Raw genomic sequence first — 19,106 nt, 5'->3', positions numbered from 1 at the left:
TTATAGGACCAAGCAAAATGGCACAAAACAGTGTGCAAGCTGTCAAACTTCACCAGAACTCTTCATCAGGCTGGATGTTGTAAAAAATAAAAAGGAGGTGGGGTGAGGGGAAGCAGGTCTCAGGCTATGATCTTCAGACATGTGCACGCCAACATTCCATGTTTAATAGTGAGCAGGCATGAGGTAGAGAAGAGTCTGCACACTTGTAAAAAACTTGATTTATATCCCACCCTTCCCCCCAATGGGGATGCAAAGCATCTTATATCATTCTTCTCTCCTCCATTTTTTTCCTCACAACAACCCTGTGTGGTAGGTTAAGCTGAGAATGTGTGACTGGCCCAATTCACACAGCAAGCTTCCACAGCAAAGTGGGGAATCAAACCTTGGTCACCCAAATTCTAGATTGTCACCCTAGCCACTAATTTTAAATCTTCTAAATTAAAAATATCAGCACACTAGTCTGGAGCCTAGCAATTAATAGTTAAATGTCCATCACTGCACAAATATTTGATGAATAACACCCATACTCACTTCCTTGTTGTCCATCACATGTTTGCAGATTGACACCTTTAAAATCTGCTCCATTGTATTTCCTGGGACAGAGATTGTGCTGACTGACCTGTAGTTCCTGGGATTGTCCTTTTCCCCTTTCTTAACAACAACAACAACAACATTTGAATTATATACCGCCCTTCAGGATGACTTAACACCCACTCAGAGAAGGTGACAAAGTATGTTATCATTATCCCCACAACAACAATCACCCTGTGAGGTGAGTAGGGCTGAGAGAGCTCCTAGAAGCTGTGACCGACCCAAGGTCACCCACTGGCTACAAGTGCAGGAGTGGGGAATCAAACTCAGTTCTCCAGATTAGAGTCCTGCCACTCTTAACCACTACACCAAACTGGCTCTTGAAGATTGGGATGACATTTGCCCTCCTCCAGTCTTCCAGCACATTACCTGTGCTCCAAGAGGCCTAGAAGATGATCAACAAAGATCTGCAAGCTCTTTCAAAAGTTCTTTAAGCACTCTTCAGTGCACCCCATCTGGTCCAGAGGATTTGTACACATCCAGTGCAGCAAGGTGCTTCTCTACAACTTCTCTGTCCATGTCAACCAGCATCCTTGGCTACTACCATCTCTAGGTGGGTCTGGTCTCTCCTTCAGGGAGAAAACTGAGGCAAATTAGGCATCGAGCCTTTCTGCCTTCTCTCTGTCTTCTGTCAGAGTTTCTCCATTTTCAACTAGCAATTGGGATATTGCCCCTTTTACCTTCTGTTTGCTCCACATGTATCTGAAGAATGTCTTTTTGTTGTGCTGAGCCTCCCTGGCTAGTCTAAGCTCATTCTGAGTTTTTCCCTCTCTGACGGCTGCCCGAAAGTACCCAGCTACCCCTAGATACTCTTCTTTAGCTGCATTTCCTTCCATCCATTTTTGAACATCTCCTTTTTCTTCCTTAGCTCATCACAAGCTCTATGTTCATCCACATTGCTTTTTAGAACCTCTACCACATTTCCGTCTTACTGGAATGGTGATGGCTTGAATCTTCTTTTAGGAAAACCCATCTTTCACTTGGTCCTTTCCCCTCCAGTATTCTTGGTCTCATTATATCTCTATGTTTATTAAAGTTTGCTGTACTAAAATCTAACCTGCACGTTTGGCTACAAAGCCTTGGTACCCCACAGCAAAAGGAATTCTAGGAGGACATGATCACTTCTCCCTAAGGTTCCCACCACCTTTACCCCAGTAACCAACTCTTTCGTGTTGATTAATAACAAGTTCAGTATGGCCGAGACCCTTGTCACTTCCTCCACCATTTGGGAAAGTTTTTTTTTTTGAAAAAATTTTATTAGGTGAGAGTATTAATACATACAACTTTCAAATAACATCTCAATATCATTTCCCCCACCCTTTCCCTCCCCCCTTTTTCAGGACTTCCAACAGCTTTCCAACCCTATATCTTAATTTATTCCTAATCTATCCCCTTTTTCTATAACTCATTATATCATGTTTACATTCTGCTTTGTTAAGCTAAGCTCTATCTGTTAGCTTCAGATCTATTATTATTAACTTAAAATCTGTTATCTATTACTATCTGTTAACTTCAGATATATTTAAATTTAAGCTAACAATTAAATAAAATATCTGCTTTATTAATTTTACCAATATCTATTAACTCCAAATCCACTTAAATTTAAGCTAACAATTAGCTAATACTTCATTCCATATGGTAAAGATTCCATCTCTTCCAATAAAAAGAAACCCATTCTAATAATTTTCGAATTGCCATAGTTCCCCTTTCACGTCCCACTTCTTCTCTAAATATGTTTTCAGTCTTCCCCAATCAGTAAAGAATTCTGCCAGATTCTGATCTCTCAGCTTTCTTGTCATTTTATCAATTTCTGCCATGTACAGCAATTTATATATCCAGTCTTCAATAGTTGGTATTTCTTGCACCTTCCATTTCTGCGCATATAACAGTCTTGCTGCCGTCGTCATGTAGAATAGTAATGTTCTGTATTGCATAGGAACATCTTCCATACTTAAATTCAGTAGCAATAACTCTGGGTTCTTCTTTATTTGGGTCTGCAAAATCTCATTTATTACTTCTAAAATATCTCCCCAGTACTGTCTAGCTACATCACATGTCCACCACATATGATACAATGATCCTTCATGCTTTTTACATTTCCAGCATTTATCTGACATATTTTCATTTCCAAGCGCATTTTTCTTAGGCGTTAAATACCATCTATAAATCATCTTATAGACATTCTCTTTAATACTGGTACAAGCTGAAATCTTCAATGTAGTTTTCCATAAATATTCCCATGACTCCATTGTTATTTCTTTGTGACAGTTAATTGCCCACGTCACCATCTGTACTTTGACTGTCTCATCCTCTGTATAGCACTTCAAAAGTATTTTATAAATTTTAGATATCTTCTTTTTACTTTCTTGTAGTATAGTCTCTTCCAACTCTGAGTTTTTCCATTTGATTCCTCCTTTTGAACAATCCGAGTTGTAAAGGTCTCTAATCTGTCTATATTGGAATCATCCATAACAGGAGGATAACTCTTCCTCCATTTTGATTCTTATGATTTTTTCCCCATAATCAATATCTCTTTATATGGTAAACATTGTTCTTCCTTATAAATAGCTCTCGGATCGATCACTTCAAACGGTACCACCCAAGAGGGGATACCTTCACCCAGATATTTTTTCCAGACCGTGAAGAGGCTCCTTCTAATATAATGGTGCAAAAACATAGAGTCAGCTTTTATTTTATCCTGCCACAAATAGGCATGCCATCCAAACAACTTCTTATAACCTTCCAATGTTAAGAGTTTGCAGTCTTTCAGTGACATCCACTCTTTTAGCCAAACCAGACATATTGCTTCAAGATATAATCTAAGATTCGGCAACTGCAGTCCACCTCTTTCTTTAGCATCACACAGAACTTTATCAATTGCAAGATATTTAACTTTATGTGTTACTTCACAATCAATAAGTTCCATTAACTCTTGTTGCTTTTGTTTAGTCATATTCTTGCATAGTATCTTTGATTTCTTCTTATTAACATAAAATCCAGCCAGATCTCCGAACTACCATTTGGGAAAGTTGACTGCCAGGAAGGTCAGGAAGTTGTATACATAGCAGATTTGGTCTCTCAGCACACATCAGGGAAGTTGAAGTCTCCCATAACTACAAGGTCATGTTTCTTGGATACCCTATTAAGCTGCTCACGGAGGGCAGAATCCACCTCATCTCTTTGGTCTGGTGGTCTGTAGCCAACCTCAACCACAATACTGCTTGTCCTTCTCTCCCTTATCTTCACTCAGACACTTTCCACTGGGCTGTCACTCTTCTCTTCCCGTATTTCCTGATAATCAAGCCCTTTCTTCACGTACAGAGCCACTCTACCTCCTCTATGATACTTCCCATTCTTCTTGAATAACTCATACCCATCTAAAGAAGTGAGCTGTGATTCATGAGAGCTCATACCCTACCACAAATTTTGATAGTCTTATAGGTGCTACTGGACTCTTGCTCTTTTCATACCCATCCAGTACAGTATTCCAGTTGTGGGAATCATCCCCCCAAATCTCTGTAATGTCTACTAAGTCTTATCTTCCATCTGCATTAGTAGATCAAGCTCCTCCTTCTTATTGTCCAAGTTTTGGGCATTGTTGTGTAGGCACTGGGAGTCTTGCAACATCCCCCCTCTTTGACCTGGTCTTCCTAGATGGGCCTTTACTGTTTGCTTTCCTTCTTCCCTAAAATTCCTATGCCAGTTTCCTCCCCAGCAATGTCAGTTTAAAGCCCTCCTGATGAATCTCTCCAGGTCCGTTCTGAACACATTCTGCCCTGTCCTTGACAGGTAAAGTCCATCATGTGCAAGCAGGCCAGCTTCATGGAAATGTAATCCATGGTCCCAGAATTCAAATTGCTCCTGTTGGCACCATGAACACAGCCAGTGGTTCAACTCCAAAATCTTCTGTTCCTGTTGCATTCCTTTTCCTCTGACAGGCGGGACTGAAGAGAACACCAGTGCCCCCATTCCTTTCATTTGCCTCCCAGGGGCTTCTTAGTCAGGCCTACTGTCCTTAATGGTGTTTCATAGCCACATGAACTATCACAAATAGAAGTCGAAAAGAGTAAGAGTCCAGTAGAGTATTTTGTCAGTCTTATAAGCACTACTGGATTCTTGCTCTTTTCTCCTGCTAGACAGACTAACATGACTACCCATCTTGATCTATCACAAATAGGTAATGGTCTATTAGTTTGACTAACTTGGCCATCCAGTTTGTGATATCCTTAATCTTCGCCTCTGGCAAGCAACACCTTTTGGGCCTTCGGGTCAGGCCTGGACACATCATGTTCCATACTCCTTAGCAGAGAGTCACCAATTACCACGTCAGTAGACATTGTACTAACACAATCTGTAACCTGAGAATAATGGTCAGACTTATTGAGACAATATATGTGAAACATTTTGAACACTGCAGCACTACGCAAATGCTAAGGATCATATTAAATGTGTGTGTAATCTTTACTTGGTGTGTAAGGGTATTTCCTCCACTGTATTTATGTGGTCCAAACCTCTCTCCCTGGCTCTTGGGTGATTTGTACATTCTAATTTTTAGTAATTCTACTTCATATTTGAGATAATAACTGATTTTTTTTACTCAAATGCCCAAATTAGCCTCCTTTCCTTCTCACATATTCCCATAATTTTTAAAAGGTGGTTTCTAGTCCTCATGATGATAATATTTTTAACTTTTAAACTGAAAAACTTTTAAACCACCCTACTGTGGTTTTATATTTAAAGGGCTATTAATACCTTTGCTCATAGTGTGCTGCTGCTAATGCATGTTTTTGCTCATTTGTTGTCTCTGCTCCATCACTGTTTGAGTTTTCTTGTTGTGTATGTCAGCTGTTCCAAAGTGCAGTGCTTGCATAATATGCTGTAAAGCTTGGGTTTGTTTGTATTCTGAAAAGAAAAACACAAAAATTGGGGCTTCCCGAGAAACTTGTATTGCTTTCCAGCTGAATTAGATCTCTCTAATTTGAATTTAATGAGATAAATCAGCTGTCTGGTATCATGAGTACGTGACATGCATTTTCCAATTCTTGAGCAAATAGGTAGGCAGGCTAGGCTAGGACAGCAACTTGCTTGGAATGGAGAGCATTCTGTATTTGAGGTGATTACAATGCTGTTGTTTAGAAACTACATGCCATTAATCCCTTTACTTATCCAAAAATGCTGCATATAGCAACACTATTATCCATTATCTGTAGACTTTCACTACAGACGGAACAGTTAGAATTTAAGTTATGTTATTTAAAAAAGCAGTTTCTACTAGGCTAACAGAACTTAACTTTTACCTTGATGTTATTGTTGTTATTATTACATAATTAGGAACATACAATGATTGTTGACACCCTTGCAATTTATGCTATAACAGAGATTCACCAACTTTTTTCATTACCATTGTGAATTCGTTACCAATTTGCAAAATTACAATTAGGCTCACTTCTGGGTCAAGAACTGACTACTAAAAATAGGGAATAAGGATAAAATTCTGCTGGGGTAAAATGTTTTGAAAAGCTTCACAGTATGGCTTATCCTAACATGCAAAGTCCTACCTGTCATTAAGTTGTCCCCTTGTGCTTGGGCTGTACAGCTTCAGATGGAAAATCCAATTACTGAATATTCTTCCATAAAAAATTCTTATATGCCAGAGAGTAAGTAAAAGGCCTAGTATTCTCCTAAGCATTGTAATTTTTTGGTGTGGAAGTGTCATCAGTTATGTGATACACAGCTGAGGTAGGGGTGTACCATCCCACTGAGTCCTACACCTACGTAGGTCAACCAAGATAAGGGTGACAGAGCACTTGGGAGGAGTCAAGACGCTGCATGCTCAGTAAGGAACAGGCTATCTGGAGCTACCCTGTTTCTGGATAGGGACCAGGCTCACCTGAGAGAGTTGGTTGAGATGATATCTTTGTTAAGACCAGTATTTTAAAGTGTTTATGTGATGGTGGGCAAATGCCATCAAGTCACAGCCAAATTATGGCAATCTCATAGGGTTTTCAAGGCAAAAGATGAACAGAAGTGGTTTGCCATTGCCTGCCTTTGGACTTCCTTGGTAGTTTCCCATCCATGTAGTAACCAGGAACAACCCTGCTTATTTCCAAGATCTGGCAAGATTAGGCTAGCCTGGCCTATCCAAGTCAAGGCAAATGTATGCAAATGAGAGAAATTCATCCTCTTAATCTAATAACCAATTGGAAGTCAGTAAAACCATTATTGTTTATATGTATTGCAACATGCAATAGTTTAAAAAAAGACAGAATGGAGAAGACAAGAGGGAAAGTGTTTAGCTAGTACATGGTAAAAATACACCATTTCTAAGACAGTTAGGAAAACCAGGATCAGTCTGGGCAGTTTTTTCTTATGGCTTTTTCTCACAGCAGAAAATAAATCTGGGGCAATATGGTCTTCAGTCTTTGCTTTGTCATTCCTGGACTACCTCAAGAACACTTACCTGGCAGTGAGTGGACCTGAGCAGGATCCTCAATAGATCTGCTTAGGATTGCTCTCCAGTGTTCTCTGACTTTGAGCTGGTTATTATATTCAACTTACCACAATGGTAACAGAAATACCTGCTTATGAAATTAGTTGGTCCTACAGCTTGTACTCCCCATGGGAACCCGAAGTAGGTTACAATACAAAAAGATACAATAAAACAAACAGAACGGCAGGGGGAGGCTTCAAAAAGCAAAGCAGGGCTTCCTCCCCAGACCCTGCTCTAGCCTAAGAGCCTAAGGAGAAGATCCACAAAGTAAGGAAGGAGACTATGATTGTGCTTCCTAGGGAAATACAACGAATATATGCAGACGACTTTATTTCATGTTAACTACTAAGCAAGATATAAACCCGTCTATGAACAAATAACACATCATTTTTGTTTGTTTGGCATTAATGACAGATTCAGTATCCTGGCAGAACTTCAAGGTTTCTGCTCAGATATCTAGAATGTTCCAAGCATAAATGTGAGAAATGTCAGTATCTGGTCAATAAGAAGACCATATAGTGATACAGTATGTTATAAGTAAGCAACCCACTTGTAAACTGAAGCATACACACATTTCTGCAACTGGACTGGCTTCAGATTAATTACAGAATCAGACTTCAGCAGTATGCATAAGCAAACATACATGGAAGGTGTCTTGTAGCAGCTTAAAAACTACCAGATTACTGTAGTGCAAACTTTTGTGCACTAAATGAAGTGGATTCTCTAGCACATGAAGAATATGCCACAAAAACTCTGCTAATCTTCAGAATGTCTTGAGGCTTTTTTGTTTTTAAAATGCTAAAAATTAAGCTTCCTCCTTTCAGTGGCCCCATTCCCAGTCCAACACTTGATTAATTCATGTTTGTTTTGTTTAGAAATGTTGATCTGTAAGAGAATCTCTTCTTTAGTGGCCTGCAAGGCATGGGAGAGGCAACAGTGCATACTGGCATTCCAAATGGAAACTGTTTTCATCCTCCTACTATAAACTCATTTCCATAGCTTGTATACAGGAAAAGGTCTTTTGAGAGGTCATATACATTATATTATCGATGAACATTTTGTTCTATGTTCACATGGTTCCATGGTTCCCCCGTTGCTTTTAAAAAACTGACAGCCTGCTAATTCCTTATTGTGCCAAGACATTTATTGCATGACAGCTTATGCAAGTTAACTTCTTCCAAATGTCCCTTAAACCTTGAATGAAAAAGGTTTACTTTGTGAATAAATATTTGAGCTTTTATGGGGGGAAAAACTAGCACAAATGCAAAGCATTACTGATATCTGGTAACTGCTATTGCAACCACACTTGTAGAAATATTTAAGTGTTAATTGATTTATTACATAAACAAATGGCTTCAAACGTACATTGTATAATTATCTAACAATATTGTAGTGGCCATTTTCTTGTCACCTAATACTTCTAAACAGGTGGCCTACTTTTATGCTTTATGATTTCCATAATTCAGCTTTCCTCCACTAAAACAGAAGGAAACATTTATGTCCAGGTGAAATGTAAGCCCTACACCAACACTAAGTTGTAGTTTAATAAAAACCTGGAAGCAAAGGATTGTTTTGAAGGTATTCACTGAACAAACTGGTTGAACTCTCCAGAAATCTGGGGAATGTTAGTTCTGTGGTGGTGGAAAGTGCCATGAAGTCTCAGCTGACTTACAGTGACCCTGTAGGCTTTTCAAGGCAAGAGACTTTCAGAGGTGGTTTGCCATTGCCTGCCTCTGTTTTAGTGACTTCCTTGGCGGCCTTCTGTCCAAGGACTAATCAGGGCTGAGGCTGCTGTTGATATTTTAGAGTCCCAGCATTGATTGTGGTATCAGCAAGCAGAGTGACTTAAACTGGTGGTGCACACCATATATATATGGAATTCCATATATATATGGAATAAATATGCATGCTAATTAGAACATATGGACAGAGCCTACATGGTTTAAATGTATGCATGCATAACCTTTTCCTGCATGATCAGGAACTCTTGCTTTTTTAAAGCAGCGAGTCAATCACATGTATGCATGCAGACTTAGTACATCATTCAGCTGAATATACACAGATTGGTGGCAGAGCTCACGATAGGGATTCTGCTCACCACAGATGTCTTCTGTCACCTATTTCATCAGAAGAAGACTGCATGCTTTAGGGCATGTGTTTCTCTCTAATTCTTCTTGAAGACTTGGTAGGCTTTGAGGAAGTACTGAAAGGTTTGCCTGGGAAACAAATGGGTAGCACAGAGCTTGTATCTTTGTTCTGATTACTAGAACTGTATGTGTTCCAATGAGAAGTCATTGCCTGCACCATCCTCTAGTTGCTTATATATCTGCATGTCTGTCTGTCTGTCTGCCAGTCACAACATGGATGGGCAGAAAACAGAGTCTAAAATTAAGTAGAATTTAGAACCAGAGTCTTCTAATAAATAGCCACCAGTCATAACAATCAGTGCTTTCTATTTTAAAGCAGGCTCTAATAAGTCCTCAGTTGCTTAATAAGAGCCCAGAAAATGAACCCTCATATTTTTCTTCACAAGTGTTACATTGTTCTAACCAAAAGAAATGAGCACTGACAACATAAGTGGAGATGCAACTATCCAGATTTTTAATGAAGTCATTTTTGAGAATTAGAGTTCAGTTTTGAATTAAGTTCAGGTTTGTAGGTGCCAAGTTTTTTGCTTGTTTATCCTACAATATGTTATGTAATTTAATTATGTGAGATGGATTGTTGATAAGTATCTTAATGATTCAAAGAGTTCAGTGCATTTCAGAAGATAATTTATTTACCTATCTTTAGCATAACATAAACATTGGGAAGAAGAGATGGTGAGTGTAATCAGAGATAATTATCAGCAATTATGAGAAATAATTCACCAAATATAGTTAGATTTGAAGTCCAGTAACAATTATCCCATTAATGGAAACAATGTTAATTCAGAAAAAAGTCTTCATTTTGGCTTTTTAAACAGGCACAAAAATTTGTGACTGGCCATTATAACAATCCAAAGTAAAGAGTTTTGATTACCAACTCCTGACTGGCAGGAGCCCCCCTTAAAAAATTTAATCAACATTAGTATTTTGGATCTTCCTATTAAGTCTACACTGCTATAAATGGTAGAAAAGAGCAAGAGTCCAGTAGCACCTGTAAGACTAACAAAATTTGTGGAAGGGTATGAGCTTTCGTGAGCCACAGCTCACTTCTTCAGATATGGTAACTGAAGAAGTGAGCTGTAGCTCACGAAAATTTGGCTATAAACAGCAAGACACACTGAAATAAACACATCTGTGCACTAGACTGCATCCATTCTCATATTTTATATATAAAATTTAAAGTACTATTAAGAAAAAGGACAACATTCTTCTCAATTAGGAACCAAACACTAACCCTTTAGTGGGAAGAGACTTGAAGATAAAGCTTACTTATTTCTTTTTACTTAGGAGAAAGAATGCAGGCTTGTTGATATTTGTGATTCTAGCAGAGTTGCTCACAATGGCTCAAACCACTGTAAGTCCAGTAACTCAAACTCCTTTGGCAAAGCATGATACTTGGAGACGCATGAAGTTATAAGCATTTCACAGCTGTTTAGTCACAGAAGGAAAACAGCTCCCTTTTCAACTTTTACAGAATTCCTGAGTTGTTTCCTCAAATGAGATCCCTAAATTGAATCCTGGCTGAACAGTGTCCAAAGTTACACTGACAGGTAATTCAGATTTTTTATGTGAGAACTCAACTTTGGAGTGCTAGAAGCTACCCTGTGCCCTTTAATGCTGCTTGATAAAGCTTGCTTTTCTGCACTCCCTTAGGTGAGGTAAACAGTTTTATTTCCCCAGCTCAAGTAAGGAACAGAAAAAAATTAAGAGTGCAAACCATTTTCTTTTTTTAAATAACACTCCCCACTCCCCTGTAAACCATCAAATGTGTAGACAATTGTTTTTCAAGGCATTGCTTTATACTACATTTTAGAATAAATTAGTTTGCACTGAATTTTTGGTTCTTGTGCTGTTTTTCATTACAAAAAGGTTTCAGAGAAAGGTATGTGTCCTTTAATCTATTCCCATATTCTTCCAGAGATGTATTAGAGGCATTCTTCAAAGTATTTTTTGTCTTGTACTTCAGGAAACATGGAATCTGCAGTTTGTATTTTCAGGAGTCTAGAAAATGTAAAAAAAAAAAAATCTTAAGAATCCCTTTTTCATTCCTTGAAGAAACAGGACTTCATTTTGGCTCTCTTAAAAAAAGACACAAAAAGAATGCCAGACAGCAAATGATCTGTAATATTACACAGTTGTAATTATTTTGCCTGGAGTGTAAGCTAGCATTTAACTGGCCCTCATAGTATAGTGTACTTTTGTCAAATACAGATCCTTGATGTATTCTCACAAAGAATAACATCATGTACCCTGCCCTAGGCCCTTTGGGGGAAGGGTAGGATAAGTAATAATTAAATCATTTTTTTTAAAATTAACACATTATCTATTCAGCCTGATCAAGGAATTTGAATAAATTGTACTCTCACTTTTGGATAACGTCAATGTGAAACCCCCCTAATTTTAGATCTCTCCTATAACATGATTGCAGCATTCAGACACTACAGCAAGCTGTATTTAAACTGAACTTTGAAACAACAAACACAACTTTCTGCTGCGACTGCATGCCCTGTATCTCTTCCCACATCCCTTTTACATGTGCAGATCCTGAATGAGAATATCAGTTTCATCACTCTGAAATTTGCAGTTTATCAAGGCACCTTTATTTGGACCTCACAGCAAACCTGAGTTTGATAGAACCAGGAAGTTTTCAATCCAGTTCTGCCCACATGAAGAGAAGAGAGGTGGGAAGGAACAGGAGAATGCTAGGGTATGGGCAACAAGCTTTGTTTGTGCATGATGGTAGATTAATTACAGTTTATTATAACGTCTGGGACCATCACAGACCCCGCTCCAGTTCCAGTGCGGGGTCTGTGAAATGACAGCCTCTTTTCCTGATGTTCTTGCAACAGGAGAAAGAAGCTGTCATTTCACAGACCCCGTGCAGGAACCTGCGCGGGGTCTGTGAAACTAACAGCCTCTTTCCTGCTGCAGGGCTGTCAGTTTTACAGACAGTCCAGGCAGCAGAAGAAAGGGGTTTGTAAAGGGCTTCAGCAGCCGGTGCAGAGCGGTTGAAATGCCATAGAACAACGAACCATGAACTGGGAAAAGGTCAGAAGTTCGTGGTTCGATGTTCCATGGAAGGCTACGAACCATGAATCACGTGGTTCAGGGTGGTTTTTTTTTGGTTCGTGCCCATCTCTATTCTATATAAAGCCCCAGTTAGTGATGGGGCTCACCTTTTAGTACTGTGTTTTAGAGACTTCAGCCTCTCCTGCTTAAAAGGAAATAGGACAAAAGATCTCACTTCATCACATGCTTGTGTTTAGGTTTCCAAATGACTCCTTAGAAATTGCTCCACACAAACCATTTCAACAGTTAAAAGCAGTTTATAGCTCACCTATTGCCAGTACCTTCCTCTTCATAAACATAGCTCCCCATTCAACTCCCCCTTAAGTGAGCTTTTACCCAGCACTGAGAGAAAAAGTTAGGGAATGTGGTGGAATGGCAAAAGATAGGGTATGTGTGTGTGAAAGTTCTGCTTTGTTTCAGAGTACAATTTGGGGAATGCACTGAAGATGAGGAAGGGGGCTTGCCCCAGGCTTCCAACACCTGCAATATGCAGTGGGCTGTGTTTTCTTGCCATTATATTCTTGTAGATGGGCTCTATTGCTTATGAGTCTGTAGAAACATAGAGCTGGAAGGGACTCCAAGGGTCATCTAGTACAGCCCCCTGCACAATGCAGGAAATGCACAGCTATTCCCCCTCACCTCCCTCAGTGCCCCTGCTCTATGCTCAGAGGAAGGCAAAAAACCTCCAGGATCCGTGGCCAATCTTGCGTGGAGGAAAATTCCTTTCTGACCCCAAAGTGGTGACAGGCATTACCCTGGGCAACTAAGAAAGGGCCACAAAGGCAAACACTGGCTCATCCCTTCATGTACTCCCTCTCTTGATCTCTGTACATTCACATTAAGTCAGAGAATCTTTACAGCTGCCAGATGACCATCTAGCCTCTTCTTAAATACCTCAAAAGAAGGAAAGCCTATCGCCTCCTGGGAAAGCCTGTTCCACTGAGGAACCACTCTGCCAGAAAGTTCTTCTTAATGTTTAGTGGAAACATCTTTTGTTTTTTAACTCATAGTTTCTAGCCCAATCCACTGGGGCAACAGAAAACAACTCTGCTCAATCCTCTGACAACCCTTCAAATACTTGAAGAGGGCTATCATATCACCTCTCAGTTGCCTCCTCTCTAGGCTAAACATACCCAAGTCCCTCAACCTTTCCTCATAGGACTTGATCTCCAGAGCCCTCACCATCTTTGTTGCCCTCCTTTGGACACGTTCAAAGGTCAGTGATGGCAAACCTTTTTGAGCCCGAGTGCCCACACTGCAACACAAAACCAACTTATTTATTTCAAAGTGCCAACACTGCAATTAATACTGAGGTTTTAGTTAAGAAAAAACAACTCATACAGTTGTTCGAACTAATTAACATCTCTCTCTCTCTCTCACTCACTCAGGAACCACGAATGAAAGTAAAACAAGTTAAATCAAAGCAGTTTGCCCTTCTTTACACCAGCAGTCCTGCTTGCAAGCTCTTTCTCTCTCTCTGGAGCCACGAATGAAAGTAAAGCAAGTTAAATCAAAGCAGTTTGCCCTTCTTTACACCAGCAGCCCGGCTTGCAAGCTCTCTCTCTCTCACTCAAGAGCCACGACTGAAAGTAATGCAAATTAAATCAAAGCAGCTTACTCTTCTTTAGAAAGCCAGCCCCAGCAGCCTGACTGCTGCCTCTGCTTCCTGCTGCTAAAGAGGCGAGCAGCAGGGAGGCAGCCTTGAGGAAAAGGAATCACGTGGGCAAGGCCAAAACCCATGTGATCTCTGCTCAGAGCTACTGGAACGCTGTTCCAGCCGTTCCCCCTCCAAATGAGCCCTGGACCTAGCGATTGGTGACTTGGCTTGTGTGCCCACAGAGAGGGCTCTGCGTGCCAGCTGTGGCACGCGTGCCATGGGTTCGCCATCGCTGTTCTAGGTTGTCATCATCCTTCTTAAACTGTCGTGCCCCAAACGGTACACTGTACCCCAAATAAGGTCTAACCAGAGCAGAGTAAAGCAATACCATCACCTCATGTGATCTGGACACTATTACTTCTGTTGATACAGTCTAACATTGCATTTGCTTTTTAGCTACAGCATCACATTGCTGACTTACGTTTAGCATATGATCTATTAAGACCCCTAGATCCTTTTCACATGTACTACTGCCAAGACAGGTCTCCCCTATCCTATAAGTCTGCCTTTGATTTTTCCTTCCTAAATGCAGAACTTTACATTTATCTCTGTTGAAATTCATTTTGTTAGTTTTAGACCAACTTTCCAGCCTGTCAAGAGCACCCTGAATCTTGCTTCTGTCTTCTAGTGTGTTTGGGACCCCTCTGTCAGAGGCGCCCTGCTAATCTGCCATGAGGGCTTATTATTCTCTGTACTGTATTCAGGGCCTCTGAGAATGTGTAACGAACTGTCTGTGTGGCTGTCTAACTGTGTAGCCAGGAGCTGCTTATCTTGCAGGTGGCTGCTTTCACTTTCTCAACTGGCATGGGAAAATGTCCTTGAAGTGCCGGCATGAGCCATATCTCCCTGAGACATGAAATGAGTTCATCCTTGCCTTCCCCTCTCCTACCCCTTCCAACCTTCTAGGCCCTGAGCGCCTAAATTCTAACGGTCTCTACCCCAAGGCGGGAATCCTGCCCTATAACTAACATTGCTTTCCCCCCTTACGTCACTTCTGCCAATGTTGCTGTCTGAGGGCACTGATGGATCTCTAATAAAGAAACTTTAACTGGACTCTTGAAGTGTCTTCAGTGAAGTAACTGGGGATCTAACTGGCAGAGCCTGACACCCTCCTAATTTAGTATCATCTGCAAATTTAATGAGCATCCCTCCTTCATCCAAGTCATTTATAATGATGCTGAACAACATAGGGCCCTGGACAGGATCCTTGAAGCACCCCACTTGTCACTTCTCTCCAAGAGGATGAGGAACTATTTACAAGCACTCTTTGGGTATGATCTGTCAACCATTTACAAATCCATCTAACAGTAATAGGAGCCAAACCATATTTTGCCAATTTGTCAACCAGAATATTATGTGGAACCTTATGAAAATCCTTACTGAAATAAAAATAAACTGTCCACAGCATTTCCCTGATCCACCAAAGTAATAACTCTCTCAAAAAAAGGAGATAAGGTTACTCTGACATGACTTGTTCTTGAGGAACCCATGCTGTCTTTTCTAAATGCTCAAGGACTGATTGTTTGATGATTTGTCACAGGACCTTTCCAAGTATGGATATCTGGCTCCTCCTTTTTCCCCTTCTTGAAGATGGGGACAACATTTGCCCGCCTCCAATCTTCTGGCACCTCACCTGTACTCCAAGAATTCTCAAAAATGACAGTCAGAGGCTCTGCAACTACATCCTTTAGTACCCTAGAGTGCAATTCATCTGGTCCTGAGGACTTGATTTCATTTAAAGAAGCTAGGTGTTTATGTACCACCCCCAATGCCTATCCTAGGCTGCAATTCCATTTCTTCCTCATATGTTCCCTTTTTGCTAAGGTGAGCACAATTCCCCTTGCAAATGAAGACTGAGGCAAAGTAAGAATTGAGCAGTTCTACCCTCTCTTTATCACCTGTTAAAATCTCACTTTCCTCTTCCCGCAATGAGCCTAATACTTCTTTATCCTTTTTCCCGCTCTGAACATAACCAAAGAACACTTTTTTTGTTGTAGTTAGCATCTCTTGCTAGCCTAACCTCATATAGAGCTTTAGCCTTTCTAATCCTCTCTCTACAAGCACTGGATGTTGTTTATATTCATCCTTGGTTATACTGCCCTCCTTCCATTTCTTAAATGTGTCTTTTTTATTTTCAGATCTTTAGAAAGCTGTTTATGGAGTCACTCTGACTTCTTTAGGTACCTCCCATTTTTCTTTCTCATTGGAATAGTTTGTGGCTGTTCCTTCGATATCACGCTTTTAATAAAGTCCTACCCATCTTGAACTCCTTTCTCCTTGGGGTTTTTTGACCATGAGATTCTTCCCAGCATGACTTTGAACTTGTTGAAATTAACTTTTCTAAAATTCAACCTATATGTCTGCCTATGTTCAGCTTTTCCCTTACCCAAAATCTTAAACTCCAGAATTACATAGTCACTACTACCCAGGGTGCCTACTTATTTCACTTCATCAACCAGTTCTTCCCTGTTGGTGAGAATCAAGTCCAAAATAGAAGACCCCCTTGTTTCCATATCTACTTTCTGGAAGATGAAGTTGTCAGAAAGACAAGTCAGGAATTTATTGGACTTTATGTTTTTAGCAGAGTTTGACTTCCAGCAGATATCAGGGTAATTGAAATCTCCAATGATGACTACATTCCGTCTCTTTGAAAATGTTGTAATCTGGTCTAGGAGTATATCATCCAAGTACAGGAAGTACAGTAGCTGTCATCAACAATGCAGTTTAATCTCTCTGCCTCTGCTATTTCCATGTTGGGCCTATATGTCGTGTTAGTCCCAGTAACTCGACACAAAGACACTCCAATGAAGTTCCCTTTGCAAACTATATATATCCACCAGTGATGTCTTTGTAAATAAGGGAAAGAAAGCAATATTGCCTTATGAGGCGCCTTAATGACTGTGTGCAGGTAATGGTAGTCTATTCCTTTGCTGAAACAAAAGGAAAGGAAAATAAGAAAATTGGGAACACATTTAACTGGTGCTCCAGTTTCTGTACTGAGTCCACATTGCTTTCTGGCTGGCATCAAAGTGCTGAGTATGCCTTCTAAAGCCCTAAATGGCTTAGGTCTTCTTGAGGCAACAGCTTCTCTTCTGACATCTTACTGCAACCTCTGAAATAGACTATAAACAAGCTCTTAAGTTTATTACCTGTACACTGAGATTACAACCACAAAGATTGTAGAGATGTGGTCTTGACAGCTGTTCTTTTGTTAAGGAATTCCCTTCCCCTGTTGCTCACCAAAGCCTAAGCATCTTTCAGAAGAGTTTTAAAGACTTTTTTTATAAGCCAGTAGAGGATTGAGGTTTCTAAACTATTTTAATTTGACTTTAACTCAGTTCTCTTTCCATTAGTCCATTTGTCCCATCATTGCTCTGAAATGTCCAAGTGAGGCACATAAAACAAATATACTGAAAAACAGCAAAAGCAGTCCAATTTGTGAAAGACTGCATGAAAAAGGGATTTATGATCAAATCTGTGGATGTGGGTGGTACAACAGAAGCAAAATAGGTAAGGTAAGATCAATAAGGTAAGACAAGGTAAGGATGAGTTGAGTGACTATGATGGCTACACACAACGAGCTTGGCTCTAACAGCTCCTTTTTGAAAAGGATAAATATATGTGCCAATAAAATATATGGGAATTTTGCAATTGATTTTAACAGGATGTGGCTACATCCTTTGAGTCTTTTAAAAATAATCAACTTGTAAGGAAAATATAAACTTCTTTATCAAATACTTGGTGGAATTGTTTCAATAAGCCACAGCAAACTTTTAGGCAATGATTAAAGAGCTCTGGGTGCTGGGCACATTCTCTCTCTCACATTACCAAGAAATTTGGAAAGAGAAGAATAAAAATATAACTGGAAAATGCAATTTTAAAAGAATGCTGAATTTTAAAAATCCCCATAAAAGAGTTTATGGTGGTATAAAGGCTACAGATGACAGTGCAGAAACTGTGTGTCACCTGCAAATTGCCCTAGCCATTACTGGAGTTGCTGTGATGTTAAGGAACGTTCATGAATATTTTAATGACTGATGAGCAAGGTGCCAGCAACTAAATGCAAACTTTGGTGAAGAATGTAAAATATCAGTTTGACTTGGAGAACGTCATTTAGAATCTAGAGATGGGGAACTATGTGCTGTTGCTGGGAAGGAACTGGCAGGAATACAGAGCAGCAGAAGGAAAGGAAAGTGAATGAAACAAAGACCACAGTGGATGGATTAACTAGGTCCAATGACAGGACAGCTGATAGATTGCCAGTACAGTGTAGTGGGTAGATTAGAAGTGGAGAGATTCAGGTTCAAAGCTCTGCTCAGCCATAAAGCTTACTGGGTATCCTTGGGACAGTCATTATCTTTCAGCCTGACCTATTTCACAGCATTGTTGTGAGGATAGCATGGGGAAGGCAGATCCATGTATACCACCATGAGCACTTTGGAGAAAGGGTGGGCAAAAATGAGAGAATTACTGTAAAGTAGGCAGTGAACAGGAAAAAAACAAAGGTGGGGAGAGCAGTGAAGGCATATACCCAAAAGAAAAGAGGGGCAGAGGATGAAGGGAGCTGGGGACACAAAAACTCCCATGCAATCTATTAAGAGAAGGCCCTGTGTACTGTCAGCAGGGAGGGCAACTGGAGTGCAGCATAAATAAAAAAGAGTCCAGTAGCACCTTTGAGACTAACCAATTTTATTGTAGCATAAGCTTTCGAGAATCACGTTCTCTTTGTCAGATGCATGGAGGGCAGAAGGAGGTGCAACAGAAACTGAAGGATGCTCAAGTCTGGAAGATGAGTGGGAAAAGCTCCTAGAAGCACAGTGACTAAAGAAAGAGAAAGATATAGGCAAAGTAGCAAGACTTGTTGAAAGAATGAATGGGGAAGGCAAGACACTGAGGGGAAGAGGAGAAAAGACTGGGAGTTAGGCTAGGGAAAACTTCATCTGGGGACTTCATACAGGAGAGGTAAAGAGCTCTTGCAGGCAGAAACACAGCATTGCAAAAATGACCTGTGCTTTTCATAGAGGCTTAAATGAATGCCATGTGAAGCTTCAGTTGCCCATTTCCACCCTCTACCCACTGACTCTTACTTCACATGGGCCTGTGCCCTCAGGAATAAAATTTCCTGTGGTTTGGAAAGACTACAGTGGGGAAG

At 40.2% G+C, this 19,106-nt stretch overlaps 1 protein-coding gene across 2 annotated transcripts in view; it reads right to left on the bottom strand.

The window, feature by feature from the left end:
• Nucleotides 1–19,106, bottom strand: part of MTHFD1L (methylenetetrahydrofolate dehydrogenase (NADP+ dependent) 1 like) — a 253,352-nt gene that overhangs the window by 27,070 nt on the left and 207,176 nt on the right. Inside the window, exon 28 of one of the 2 annotated variants that reach the window (XM_054988183.1) lies at nt 9,674–11,229. The exons of the other annotated variant lie outside the window; for it this stretch is intronic. The gene's annotated coding sequence lies outside the window, so the exon portion shown is untranslated. Of the gene's footprint in view, nt 1–9,673; nt 11,230–19,106 lie in introns of those variants that run through there. 2 annotated transcript variants of the gene reach the window in all.

The sequence above is a fragment of the Eublepharis macularius genome, chromosome 1 (genome assembly GCF_028583425.1).
Source record: "Eublepharis macularius isolate TG4126 chromosome 1, MPM_Emac_v1.0, whole genome shotgun sequence".
In the NCBI taxonomy this organism is placed as follows: domain Eukaryota; kingdom Metazoa; phylum Chordata; class Lepidosauria; order Squamata; family Eublepharidae; genus Eublepharis; species Eublepharis macularius.
The sequence above is the reverse complement of the archived record's forward strand: the minus strand, read 5'-3'. Positions and strand labels throughout refer to the sequence as shown.